Genomic DNA, 11,753 nt, shown 5'->3' with positions numbered 1-11,753 from the left:
CACACACACACACACACAGTTAACCACAATGGTTCAGGGCTTCTCAGGAAAGCCTGTTGCTTCCATCCAGCCCTGAGAGGACATATTAGTGTATGGCCTTGACCTCACTTCCTCTTTGATATATCATGGTGACATTGAATCCTTTTCCTTTCTGGCAACCCAACTGCATGCTCCTTAAACGTAGAAACTGAGTTTGAAATTTCTTCTGTGCTCATGCTTCACACGAAACAGGTGTGTATCTCACACGTGGGAATGGGAGAAAAATAGAGGCTTCCCAAGTGCTGACAGGACCCAATGTTCTAAACTGCGGCTCATCCAAGCCTATTTTTACCTCGTGGGATGAATATTACGTAAGGTTTGAAGAACAGAAAGTGTGGCGTGGATTGCAGAGGGAAGCCGGCATAGTGGCACACAACTATAGTGCCATGATGTTAGATACCGAGACAGGAAGGTCATTACAGGTCAGTCTGGGCTACATAGCAGGTTTCAGGCTAGTATGAGCTTCAAGACTTGCATGGGCTATATAGTGAAAGAGGCTTTTGTTCTTTTGCTTTTTTGTTTTGTTTTTTAGACAGGGTCTCTCTGTAGCTTTGGGGCCTGTCAAGGAACTAGCTCTTGTAGACCAGCCTGTCCTCCAACTCACAGAGACCCACCTGCCTCTGCCTCCCGAGTGCTGGGATTAAAGGCGTGCACCACCACTGCCCGGCATGAGAGGCTATTTTTAAGGGGAGAAAAAGAGCAAGAAAGAGTATTTTCTTCCTAGTGGGTGCTGTGCTAGCTTGTTTCTTCTGTCAACTTGACACAAGCTAGGATCATCTTGGAAGATGGAACCTCATCTGAGAAAGTACGCCTGTCAGATTGGCCTGCAAGCAAGTCTGTGGGATATTTTCTTGATTGATGGCTGATGTGAGAGAACTCAAGCCATGCTAGGCTGTGTCACCCTTGGGCAGGTGAGCCTTGGTGTAGGAGAAAGCAAACTGAATAAGCTATGAAGAGCAAGCCAGAAAACAGAGTTCCTCCACTGCTTCTGTTCCTGCCTTGCTTGAGTTCCTGTTGTTCTTTCCCTCAGTGAAGGATGATGATCACGTGATCACGATGTAAGTCCTGCCCCTAATGTCTCTGCTTGGTGTTAACACAACAATAGCCACGTGACTAAGGCAGGTGCTGTACCCAATGATGTTCTTCCTCCCTCTGCAGCAGAGAGCTAGTTACCTAGAATGGAATGCCTCCTGCCTGGCACTCAGCCAGAATTCATTTCCCCATCTCTCCCATACTTTGCGTGGGCAGGGATTGAACTGGAGCCACTGGAGTATGAGCAGAGGTGGTGTTGGCATAAAAATCTCTCACTTCTGCAGACTCTTCCCATTTCACTGACGTGGGGGTCAAGTGTCATAAATGTCAGTCATCCTCAGAATGGTGTGCCGAGAGGGTCGCAGTCCCCGGGGCTGGGCCCCCAAGGAGGACTCTGACTTCCCACACAGGCCAGAGGTTTCGGTTGATGCTGCCTGGTCCTTATTGCAATTTGATCACCTTTCTATTACAGTACGCAAAGGTTGGATCAGAAATGGGGTTTCTGGGAACTGAAAACGGACAGGCTCACAGAGATCTGAACAAAAACTGTGTTTCTGTGTGCACATTTGAATTCTCTGGGTGTCACCCAGGGATGTGTGGGGTATCCAGAGCTTTCTTTACCCTCCTCTGAACTGCTTTTCTCTTTTGACTCTTTTGTTGTCTTCCCCCATTACTGCACACAGAGTGTCCCGTGTTCAAAATGCTTGGTGCCAGAATTGCTTTGGATTGGGGATTTTATTTTGAAATATTTGAATACTTATGAGATATCTTTAGGATAGGATCCAAGTCTAAACATGAATTACATTTATATTTGTCTCCTGAAGGTCATTTACACACTATTTACGGTCCATCTGCACCCCCGTTGCAATCTGTCTCATGAAGGCAGGGACAGATTTTTCATTTCTGACACCTTGTTGGCACCTGGGAAGTCTTGGATTTCGGATCCTCACAGATTTTGCAGTTTTGGATTAGGAATGACCAACCTAATTATTATATCCAGCAAATGCAAAAGTTATGTCTTAGATATGTGCCGTCAGGTTCTGTAGGTGATGCTGAGGCTGTGGAGTGCAGCGGACAGCCAAGCATCACATTTCCTTATCATATTTGCTTGTTTGCCAGAAATGTCTTGAGGTCTCTGCTCTTGAACTTTCTGTCTGAAACTTAGCGAAGTTACCATTTTTTATCTGTGACAAAGAATAATTCCCTGTCCTGTCTAAGTTTATTTGGGTAGCGATGAGATCTGGAGGCCACTTGAGATTTTTGACTTTATCTGTACACATAAAGTATCTGATTAACAAGACCTCTGGGACTGAATTGTCATTCCAAATTCCTTGGCTCCCTTGCATTCTTTATTATGCTTTTAAACTATCAAGCTTTGTTTTAGGCTTTTGACTTTGCTGTCATTAGCGTTAGTAGCAGTGTGTATAACCTGTGTTTGTGTGTGTGTGAGCGCATGCACACACGCATGTGTACATGTGTCCCACTGCACACATGAGAGGTCAGAGGATAACTTTGTGGAGTCAGTTCTCTCCTTCCACCTCTCCGTGGGTTTCAGGGATTGTTCTCATTCACAAGGCTTCTGTGGAAAGTGCTTGTGTCTGGCCAGCCATCTTGCCAACCTCAGTTTTGGAATCTTGAAAGACCAATGCTGGTCTATTGATGGAACAATTTCAAGAAAAACAACGTTGTGTTCTGATCAACCGCCTGTAGGCATTGCCTCACAACTAAGGGGAATGGATTCAATTAAAGCCTTATTGCCATTCTCCTACAACGAGAAAAGTGACATTCTCCCTGGTCCAGTGGTTATTCATAAAATCACATAAAAAACGTCTCCAGGCTCCTGACGGACTTTCCTTCAGGTTATCTCAGAGGAGACAGCACACAGGAAAGTCTACAGCATCAAGGAACGTACAGATGTTTTTGATGACAAACAGGGATAGTCATAAACAGTTATGTGATGCTAGGGTCTTCATAGGACGTTGGGAACACTCAGGTGGCATAAGATCACTGGGACATGAGAAAGAAAAAGAAAACAGCACCACTGGTCATTCAATGAGGTATTTATTGTTCTTAATTAGCAACCTGGCTTTTTGAGGGATGGTGGAGAGGTCAGAAGAGTCCCCCAATAGAACCTGATAGGCCTGGATCTGGCTACAGTCTCCAGTCTCCTGAATACTGGAATATTAGCCAGGCAAGAAGTTCCAGGGATTTCCTCCTCTCTGCCTTCTCAGCACTGAGATGGCAAGAACACATACTATTATCTACAAACTCGGTTCTTCCTGCTCTGCGGTTACTTCCTGAAGTCTCTAGCTTTCTGACCAATTCCTGGGATCCTGCAAGAAAAGACTTGACTGCTTTCCCAGAGCACCTCATAGATCACTGGCTTTTCAATGGCCGAGTGGTCACTGTTTACACCAGACTTTTTCTCCTGCCCCCATCCTTGGCCTGGGTGAGTGCCACATGGCCAGCCATTCTTCTTCACATCAGGCTCCAAGTATTTGCAGTTGATTTCCTATTTTGGGGGATGATAAAATTTTGAGTAAAAGCAAAAGCATCTCTATTAATATCTCTATTAATTCGGCAGTGCAGCAGGCAGGATCCCCCCCTCCAAATCGTATGAAAGGCACATGCCCATCCCTTGACTATTTCATGGAGGCTAAAAACCTGCAAAGGAACCAACTTCACGAGAACACGGACACAGCTTCCAGAACAGCAGTATGAACAACCCTGCAAAAATTGTAACTATATGACCTGCTTTGCTAGAAAACTTAAAAAAAGATTCAATGAAAAAAATTAACCCTGAAACTTTGATTTTCTTTTTTTTTAATTGGAGTGTGGTAAAAACTCCCACCAGGGCCTGAACTTCAGAAAACAAAATGCCAGCTGCTAACACAAGCAGTTAAAGGCAGCAACAGTCACCTCTCTTCCAGAGTGATCTACTCGGAGAGCCAGAAATGAGCCAAGCTAGAGACAGCCTGCGCTTTCCATCGTAGGTTTTCCCAGTGTTCTTCTTTGTCTCTGTGTATTCCTTCACACCCTGTATTCCAAACATCTTTCTTAAAGTGGCCCAGTACTCCACACGTTTTTGGTGAGATGTTCTCCAAGAAAAAGATCCCTGTCTACAGGGCGTTTGCAAAGCCTGGAAAGAAGAATATCAAGCGTGGCGCAAACGGGCTGATTTTACATCATAACCCCCCAAACTGCTTTCTAACTCAGCAGGCTTCCTCATGTGTTATTAATCACCGGCGCGGTATTTACCAAGCAGCCCACGGCCTCGATCCATTTCAAGGACTCCGCAGAATCAAGGCCAGGCTTTTCCTTACTACAGAATCAGTCAACCCCAGCCCCCAAGGAGAATCACGCTTCACCAAATGAAACATACACATCGCTGTTGACTGCTGTGACATCCCCTTTCCTTCTGGTGACTGTTAGAAGGTGACTATCTCCTAAAGAGAATAAAACAGTGAAAGAGGAATGGGAAGAGGTTAGAAGTGAGACACAGGCAATAGAGCTAAATTGGACACATTCAGAAATGGGTGAAAGCCTGCTTTTTCTCACCTCTACTTCCCAGTAAGTCAATTTCAGTTTTGGATGAACTGTCTGATGTTGAGAGATGGTGAGAAGAGGAAGTATACAGCCGTAGGAGGGGCATTGAAGGCAGACCACAAAGACTGACCAAGCAGATAGTTAAGTGGTAAGAATGGCAGTGATTTCTAGAGACCAGCTGAGCAGGGGATCTGAAAGGCAGACAAAAGCATGGACAATACCTCCATCTCTGGGTTTCTGGTGCAACTTACTGGGGTGTTGAGGTCACAGGATACAAAGGAAAGAGCAGGATAAAGTTGGAGGGTAAGAGGCTATCGCAATTTACAGTAATTTATTTGTGATCAATAATAGCAATGTAGCAAGGGAGGGGCCGCTTGTTCATCCCAGCTGCCCAGAACCAAAGCAAACACACAGAAACTGTATGATTTAAAACACTGCTTGGCCCATTAGCTCAAACTTCTTATTGGCTAACTCTTACATCTTAATTTAACATACTGCTAGTAATCTGTGTATCACCACGTGGTTTACCTGCAAGATTCCTGCTGGTGTTTGTCTCTGGCGGGACTACATGGCTTCTCTCTGACTCTGTCCTTCTTTCTTCCCATCATTTAGCTTAGTTTTCCCTGCCTAGCTAAGTTCTGCCCTGCTGTAGGCCCAAAGCAGTTTCTTTATTCATTAATGGTAATCACAGCACACAGAGGGAAATCCCACATCACACCAAATACATCATGCTTTTCAATACCTGTGTAAGATGATCAAGCACTCAAAACTGCCACTTTACTTCCTCTTGTTCAGGATGGGTCCCTGAACACAAAGGCACAACTGACCTTGGATTTCTCAAGGCTCAGCTGTCTGTAAGCCTAGTGTCTAAGAGAAATAATAGATTTCTGATTGTCCTATATTGTATTTTCATGCATGTAGTAGTGATATGTTATGCCCACAGATCTCCAGAGAAACGAGGGATGTTAAGGACACAGTGTAGTCTTTACAATGCAAAAGATGAAAAGCCTACTCCTCTATCCAGAGAGTTGAGAATTGGAAGCCTTATCAAGCTCTTACAACCAAGACTGTAGATGGCTGGTAGGCTAATTGACCCTGATAGCTAGAGACTACCCCAAGCTCCACAGCCAGGAGCAGAGGTGGCTGACAACCCAAATGACCTCCATGTTATCTGTATGACTGAGACCAGGCCAGACCCTTAAGCTAGTACAGGTAGCCTATCTCTAGAACCCATCTTCTTGGAAAAAATTATATGGATCCTTAGTTGTTTCTGTGTAATTTTGCTTCCATTGTGCACCAGGAAAGCTTTTCTTCCAAATCATACTAATCTTAAAATACATCAGGAATAGACCACCCATTACTAGTTAGACTCCCTGAAGTCTGATCCAAGTTGAAGTCAATCTGCAGGCAGTTTTCATTCTTATCTCCTCATGGGGTTCACGTCCCTGTATGGCACCTGCAGAGATCCCCTCAGTAATACTCGGTCAATTTTAAATTGTTTCCTTTTTTTTTGTACTGCAATTTTTTTTTCATGAGCACAGACCCTATTTCTCTCACCTTGCACTCTGAAAGACATACAGAAGAAGGCACAGCAGGATGGTCATCTGCCATCTATCTACCGTCTGACAGTTGGCTGTCTCTTGGTCTGTGTAGGCTGGGGTGAGTAGAAGTGATTTAAATCTACCAGCATTTCTCCTTGCCCAGCTCATCTTCTTCATGCCCATTTCATTTATTTTTTTTTCTCTTTGAGAAACACTACCAATTTAGCCTTTTCAAATATTTATTTCATAACAATATTCTACATTTATATATGCCTACATTAATGCACAATCGAACCATATACTCACTACCCCATCTGTATATAAAATATTGCACATCACAGAAGCCGTTGAAGCCCATTGTTTCTTTCTCACTGGTATCTTCTTTCCTCACCAAAGGGAGCCATCACTGGGATCTGTGTCTTTAAATGTCCGTTCTTCTAATTCCATGATGTCACAGCTTTACTGTGGGTGCAGAATGGCAAGAACAGGGCTGAATTTCATGTTGCCATGGGAAATCTGTAAACCGTAATTTTTATTTCAACCGCAGTCTTATTTAAACTCATTTTTTTCCACAGACAGCTAAAAGTCATTTTCTCTTTTATGTGCCATTTAAGAGAATTGTGAGCTTCATCTATTCTTGATTCAGTGAGCAAGAATTTCCATCATTCTTAAATATGACTCATGGTCCATGTTTGCCAGATTCATATACCATTGACTGGAGCTGCTGACCACTGGGTTCTCAGGGTATGGGTATGTTAAGATTTACAGGACAGTGCCAGACTATTTTCTTGACTTCTGTCTGTAGTGTGTAAGAGATTCTACTACCACACATTTTTAGCAATGTTTGGTTTGGCAGAATTTTGTTTATTTTATTTATTATTTGGGTTGAATAATGGCTTAAAATTCAAGAACAAAAGGTTTTTTTTTTAAAAACTCAGTTTCAATTCTTCTCTACAGAACCAAAGTATTACCATAATCTTAATTATTCCTTGAGTTATCCACCCAAATATGTAATGCATATGCATTTGTGTTCATGTATGTGCATGTATATACATAAGGGGTAGCAGCCATGCTTTTCCACCTCAGCTATTCCATACAATGATAATTTAAAAAATGGTTTATGCTAGTACATATTAAACAATTTTTAAAAAATAAGCTTGCAAAAAATCTGAACAAACATAGTGGGTAGTCTATAAAGTGCTATTATAATTTCTACCAAGTTCACTAATTTTTAAATATTTCAATTCATTTCTTTCTCATTTGGATGCTCACGTGTGTTTGTTATTTGTAAACCACTTGAGAGTAGATTTCATACATCATTCCCCTTTCTCTCAATAGACCACCTTTTCCTGAGAGTCACCTAATTTGTTTACATAACCAATGTGCAATTAATTATAAAATATAGCACCCTTGTATCTTTATACACTGTCAACATTTCAACTTAGTAATGATTGCCTTCAAACTTCTCAGTGGCTTTTGATTATATATGAAAATAGTCTAAAATGAAAACTCGACATTTAGTAAGCTACGTCATTTTTAGTCTACTTTATTCTGTGTTGAGTCCCCCCTTTCTTCTTCTTCTTTTTTATGCTGAACAATTTTAAAAGAAGGCCAGATATTGCATGAGTTTTTGTGGGGTAGGGTGTTTTTATTCATCTCATATTCCAGGGTATGACAGACCAAAGAAACAATTCATCTATACCGTGATGTTTCTCACATCAATCTATTTGAGGGTAGTATCTGCAGCACTGTAGTGATTCGGTTTTACTTTCGTCTGCCTTCAGTATTTCTTAATTAGACCACTACAAGGAAGCCTTTTTTCTCTTTAACCTATCCATTTACAGAATCATTTAATGTATGTTTATATTATTTAATAAAGTATAATTTGCCAACATCACTTTCTATTTTGTTGCTCAATTTCCCCTAGATTTGGCAAGTAGGAGCCCTTTTGATCTCTTGTCTGTGTTTCTTTTTACTAAGGCATTTATCAGTAAAATGTTGCCATGTAGGGGCACCTATTACACAATCAACATTTAAATGGTTCCTTTGTCCTACAGCGTTTCTGTGCCCATTGCTGCTGATCTGTTTTCTGGCAACCATCAAGCTACTTGCTAACAGGACCATTTGCCATTTTTTCAAGTGAATAAACTTGTGAAATATATAATTTTGCCATTGACCCAACTGTGGTGACTTTCCAAATAAATGCTTTGATAAATTTGCTGATATTTTAACATATATGCTCAGAATTACAATTGTACTATGGATTTCCTTTTGCATACTATCTTTGACAGGTTTGGAATTAAGTTGACTATAAAACTATTTAGCTAGCATTTCCTTTCATGGTTTCCCAAAAGAATATTGGAATCATTGTCATTAATTTTTTGTTTGCTTTTTTACTCTTTACTATTGAGTTCTTTGTTCTAGCGAGGTCCACCAACCAGCTCCCAAATAAACACACACAGGGACTTTTCTTTCTTATAAATGCCTGGCCTTAGCTTGGTTTATTTCTAGCCAGCTTTTTTAAAACTTAAATGTTCCCATCTACCTTTTGCCTCTGTGCTTCCTCCTTTTCCTACTTCTGCAATCTTATTTTCATTCTTACTCTGTGTGGCTGGGTGGCTGGCTCCTTTTCTCTCTCCTTGATGTCTTACTCTTCTTCTTTTCTTCCTCCTCTATTTATTCTCTCTGCTTGCCATCCTAACCTTGCTTCTGCCATGCTATTGGCTGTTCACCTCTTTATTACCAATAAGGCATTTTTGGACAGGCAAAGTAACACAGCTTAACAGAGTTAAACATATGCAACATTGAAAAAGGCAACACATCTTTGCATCATTGAACAAATGTTTCACAGCATAAACAAATGTAACACATCTTAAAGTAATATTCTACAGCAAATCATGGCTTGAGAGATGGTTCACCTGTGAAGGGCATTTACTGCTCTTGTGAAGATCCCAGATTTCATTCCCAACATTCACATGGAAGCTCAAAACCATCTGTGACTCCAGTTTCAGGGAATCTGATGCCCTCCTTGGGTTCCTGCATCCAAATGGTGCATATAAACTTACACACACACACACACACACACACACACACACACACACACACACACACTAAATTAATCTTTTTTAAAAACTTAGGTAATTTCTTTCCTGAGAGGAGAGTAAGACTAATAACCTTCTAGGAAGATTTTGGATCAAGTGATTTAAAGACTTTAAAAGCTTTATATTTCATTTTGATTCTGATTTGGCAGTTTTCCATCAGACTAGACTTCCAATCTTTTAATATAGCTTTAAATTTTAATGACACAGTGTTTTTACAGTTATTTTTATGAATTTTATAATCTCTGCTGTGTCTAAATTAAATCTTCGCTTTGTTTTTTTAAAATTAATTAATGTATGCTAGTTGTGGTTTTAATGGAGTGTAGCATGACTGTACATGCACGCTCGTGCACAATGATCAACCTAAGGTAATTTAGATCATTTCCCTCTCCTTATCACTTCCTTATGTCTTGAATCTTCAAGCTGCTGCCTTCTAGAACTCTATAAAATAAATAATTCTGAAGGATAGACACTCCACTGTACTGAGGAGCCTTGGAACTTGCTCTGCTTGTTTTAATACTCAGTTTTGAGATTGCATCATCCAATAGCCATTTGTTGCTTTCCCAAAATGCTTTCCAGACGCCAGTGCACACTATTCTCCGTTAAGATCTCCTAGGACCTGTAAAGGTGACTCAGCAGTTGAGACCGTGTACTGCTCTTGTAGAGGATCAGAGCTGATTCCTGGCACATATGTTGGGTGCCTCTCAACCACCGGTAACTGTAGCTCCAGGAGGATCTGAAAGTGATATGGAGCAGTTAGAAGTTCCCATCACACACACATGCTGGTATCTCCCCGACCATATAAGTTTTACAACTAAAATTTGTGATTTTTTTCCTAAAGGTTTTTCTAAGTTCCCACACATGAGAGAGAATTTGGGGGCAAGACTCTTTGTGTGCCTGGCTCATCTAATCCAGTAGAGTGTTCTATAATTCTGTTCTTTTCACTTCAAATGACATAACTACATTCTTTTTATGGCCAAATATCCTATTGTGTGCATACACGTTTTCTTCTCCATCCATTCTTCAACAAACAGTCGATTAAACATAAGGCTTCAGGAACTCCTTAACATGCTGATTTTATCTCTTTTGGGTCCTATAGCTTAAGCTGAATAACCGGGTAATGTGTAAACCTATTTTTAGTTCTGTGAAAAACCTACATTCTGTTCTCCACAATTGCCACACCAATACACACCCCTGTGAACAATGCATCAGGATTTCTTTCTCTCCATTCTCACTTTGGCCTTGTTATCTATTTAGTAATTGCCATTTTAACGGGAATGAGCTGATAACATTTCACTTTTGACTTACAGCGTCTCAATGGCTCATGATGTGGAACATTTTTCACATACATAAAAGGTATTTTGTCTTTTGTTTAAAGACCCAGCTATTAAATGTAATAATTCTTTTCACTGTATGTCTGGCTTCCATCTGAAACCCTAAGGGGAGAATAAGTTCCTCTGAAAGGTTCCCTTTCTGGCAGGTTGTCCTTTCTTCACAATCGTATAGTTAGTGTCTTGGCCTCTGACCTTCATTCTGGCAGGTTGTCCTTTCTTCACAATCGTATAGTTAGTGTCTTGGCCTCTGACCTTCGGTGCAGTCTCCCAGTATTCCTCCTCTGCACTGTATCAGATTGTGCTCTACCTCCATCCTCTCTGAATGGTTCATCTTCTAACCGCTCCATTTGCCCCAGGATAGCATCTGATTTGTGTTACGAGGTCATTGCTCACACATTTACTTTCAGCTCCTTTTTGTCTTTTCCCTTGTAGGTATTTTACATAGCGTCCTGTAAGCTCACTGATGCATCTTACAGTGTGCTTGTTAGAATATACCCAGGGGATAATAGGAGAGGGAGGATTTTTAAAAATATCTACCCTGTGTGTTGCTCAAAGCCCAAGTCCAGTTAATTAAAGACCAATTCAAACTAAAAACCAAGTTAGAAAAGAAAACATTACTCTGTATAATAATGATATTGTTTAAAGAAAATATAATGTCACTGTGTCAAAACCTTAGTTTCATAGTGACCACAATTTTGAATAAGAGAAAGAAATAGGTGTTATTCATTTTAATGATTATTTAAGATGTAATTATATAATCATCTCTTTAATATATAAGATGTACTTCAAACATTTAAAAAATAATGTGTGTTTTTTCTACCCCCTTCTGTGCTGGGATCTGGCTTAGGTCTTGTGCATGCTGTCACAGCCACTGTGAGTTCCTGTGTGCGCAGAAAACACTGCTTCCTTGTAACCATTCCCCTTCTCTGCTTTTACACTCATTTCAAACCCCTCTTCTGCACTGATGCTGAGTCCTGGGAGGTGAGAGTGTGGTTTAGATATTCTGTTTAGAGCTGAGCATTCTGCGATTTCTTATTCTCTGCACCTTTTAAAATGCTAATCAATCAAAAAGTGGGAGAAATATTATGAACTAACCGTCTTTTGATGTGCCTAGAATTTGTTTCTATTATGTTAAAACATTGAAAATTGCTCAGTGTTTTTGC

Source organism: Microtus ochrogaster, chromosome 1, assembly GCF_000317375.1.
Source record: "Microtus ochrogaster isolate Prairie Vole_2 chromosome 1, MicOch1.0, whole genome shotgun sequence".
Classification (NCBI taxonomy): Eukaryota; Metazoa; Chordata; class Mammalia; order Rodentia; family Cricetidae; genus Microtus; species Microtus ochrogaster.
Note: the sequence above shows the minus strand (reverse complement) of the source record.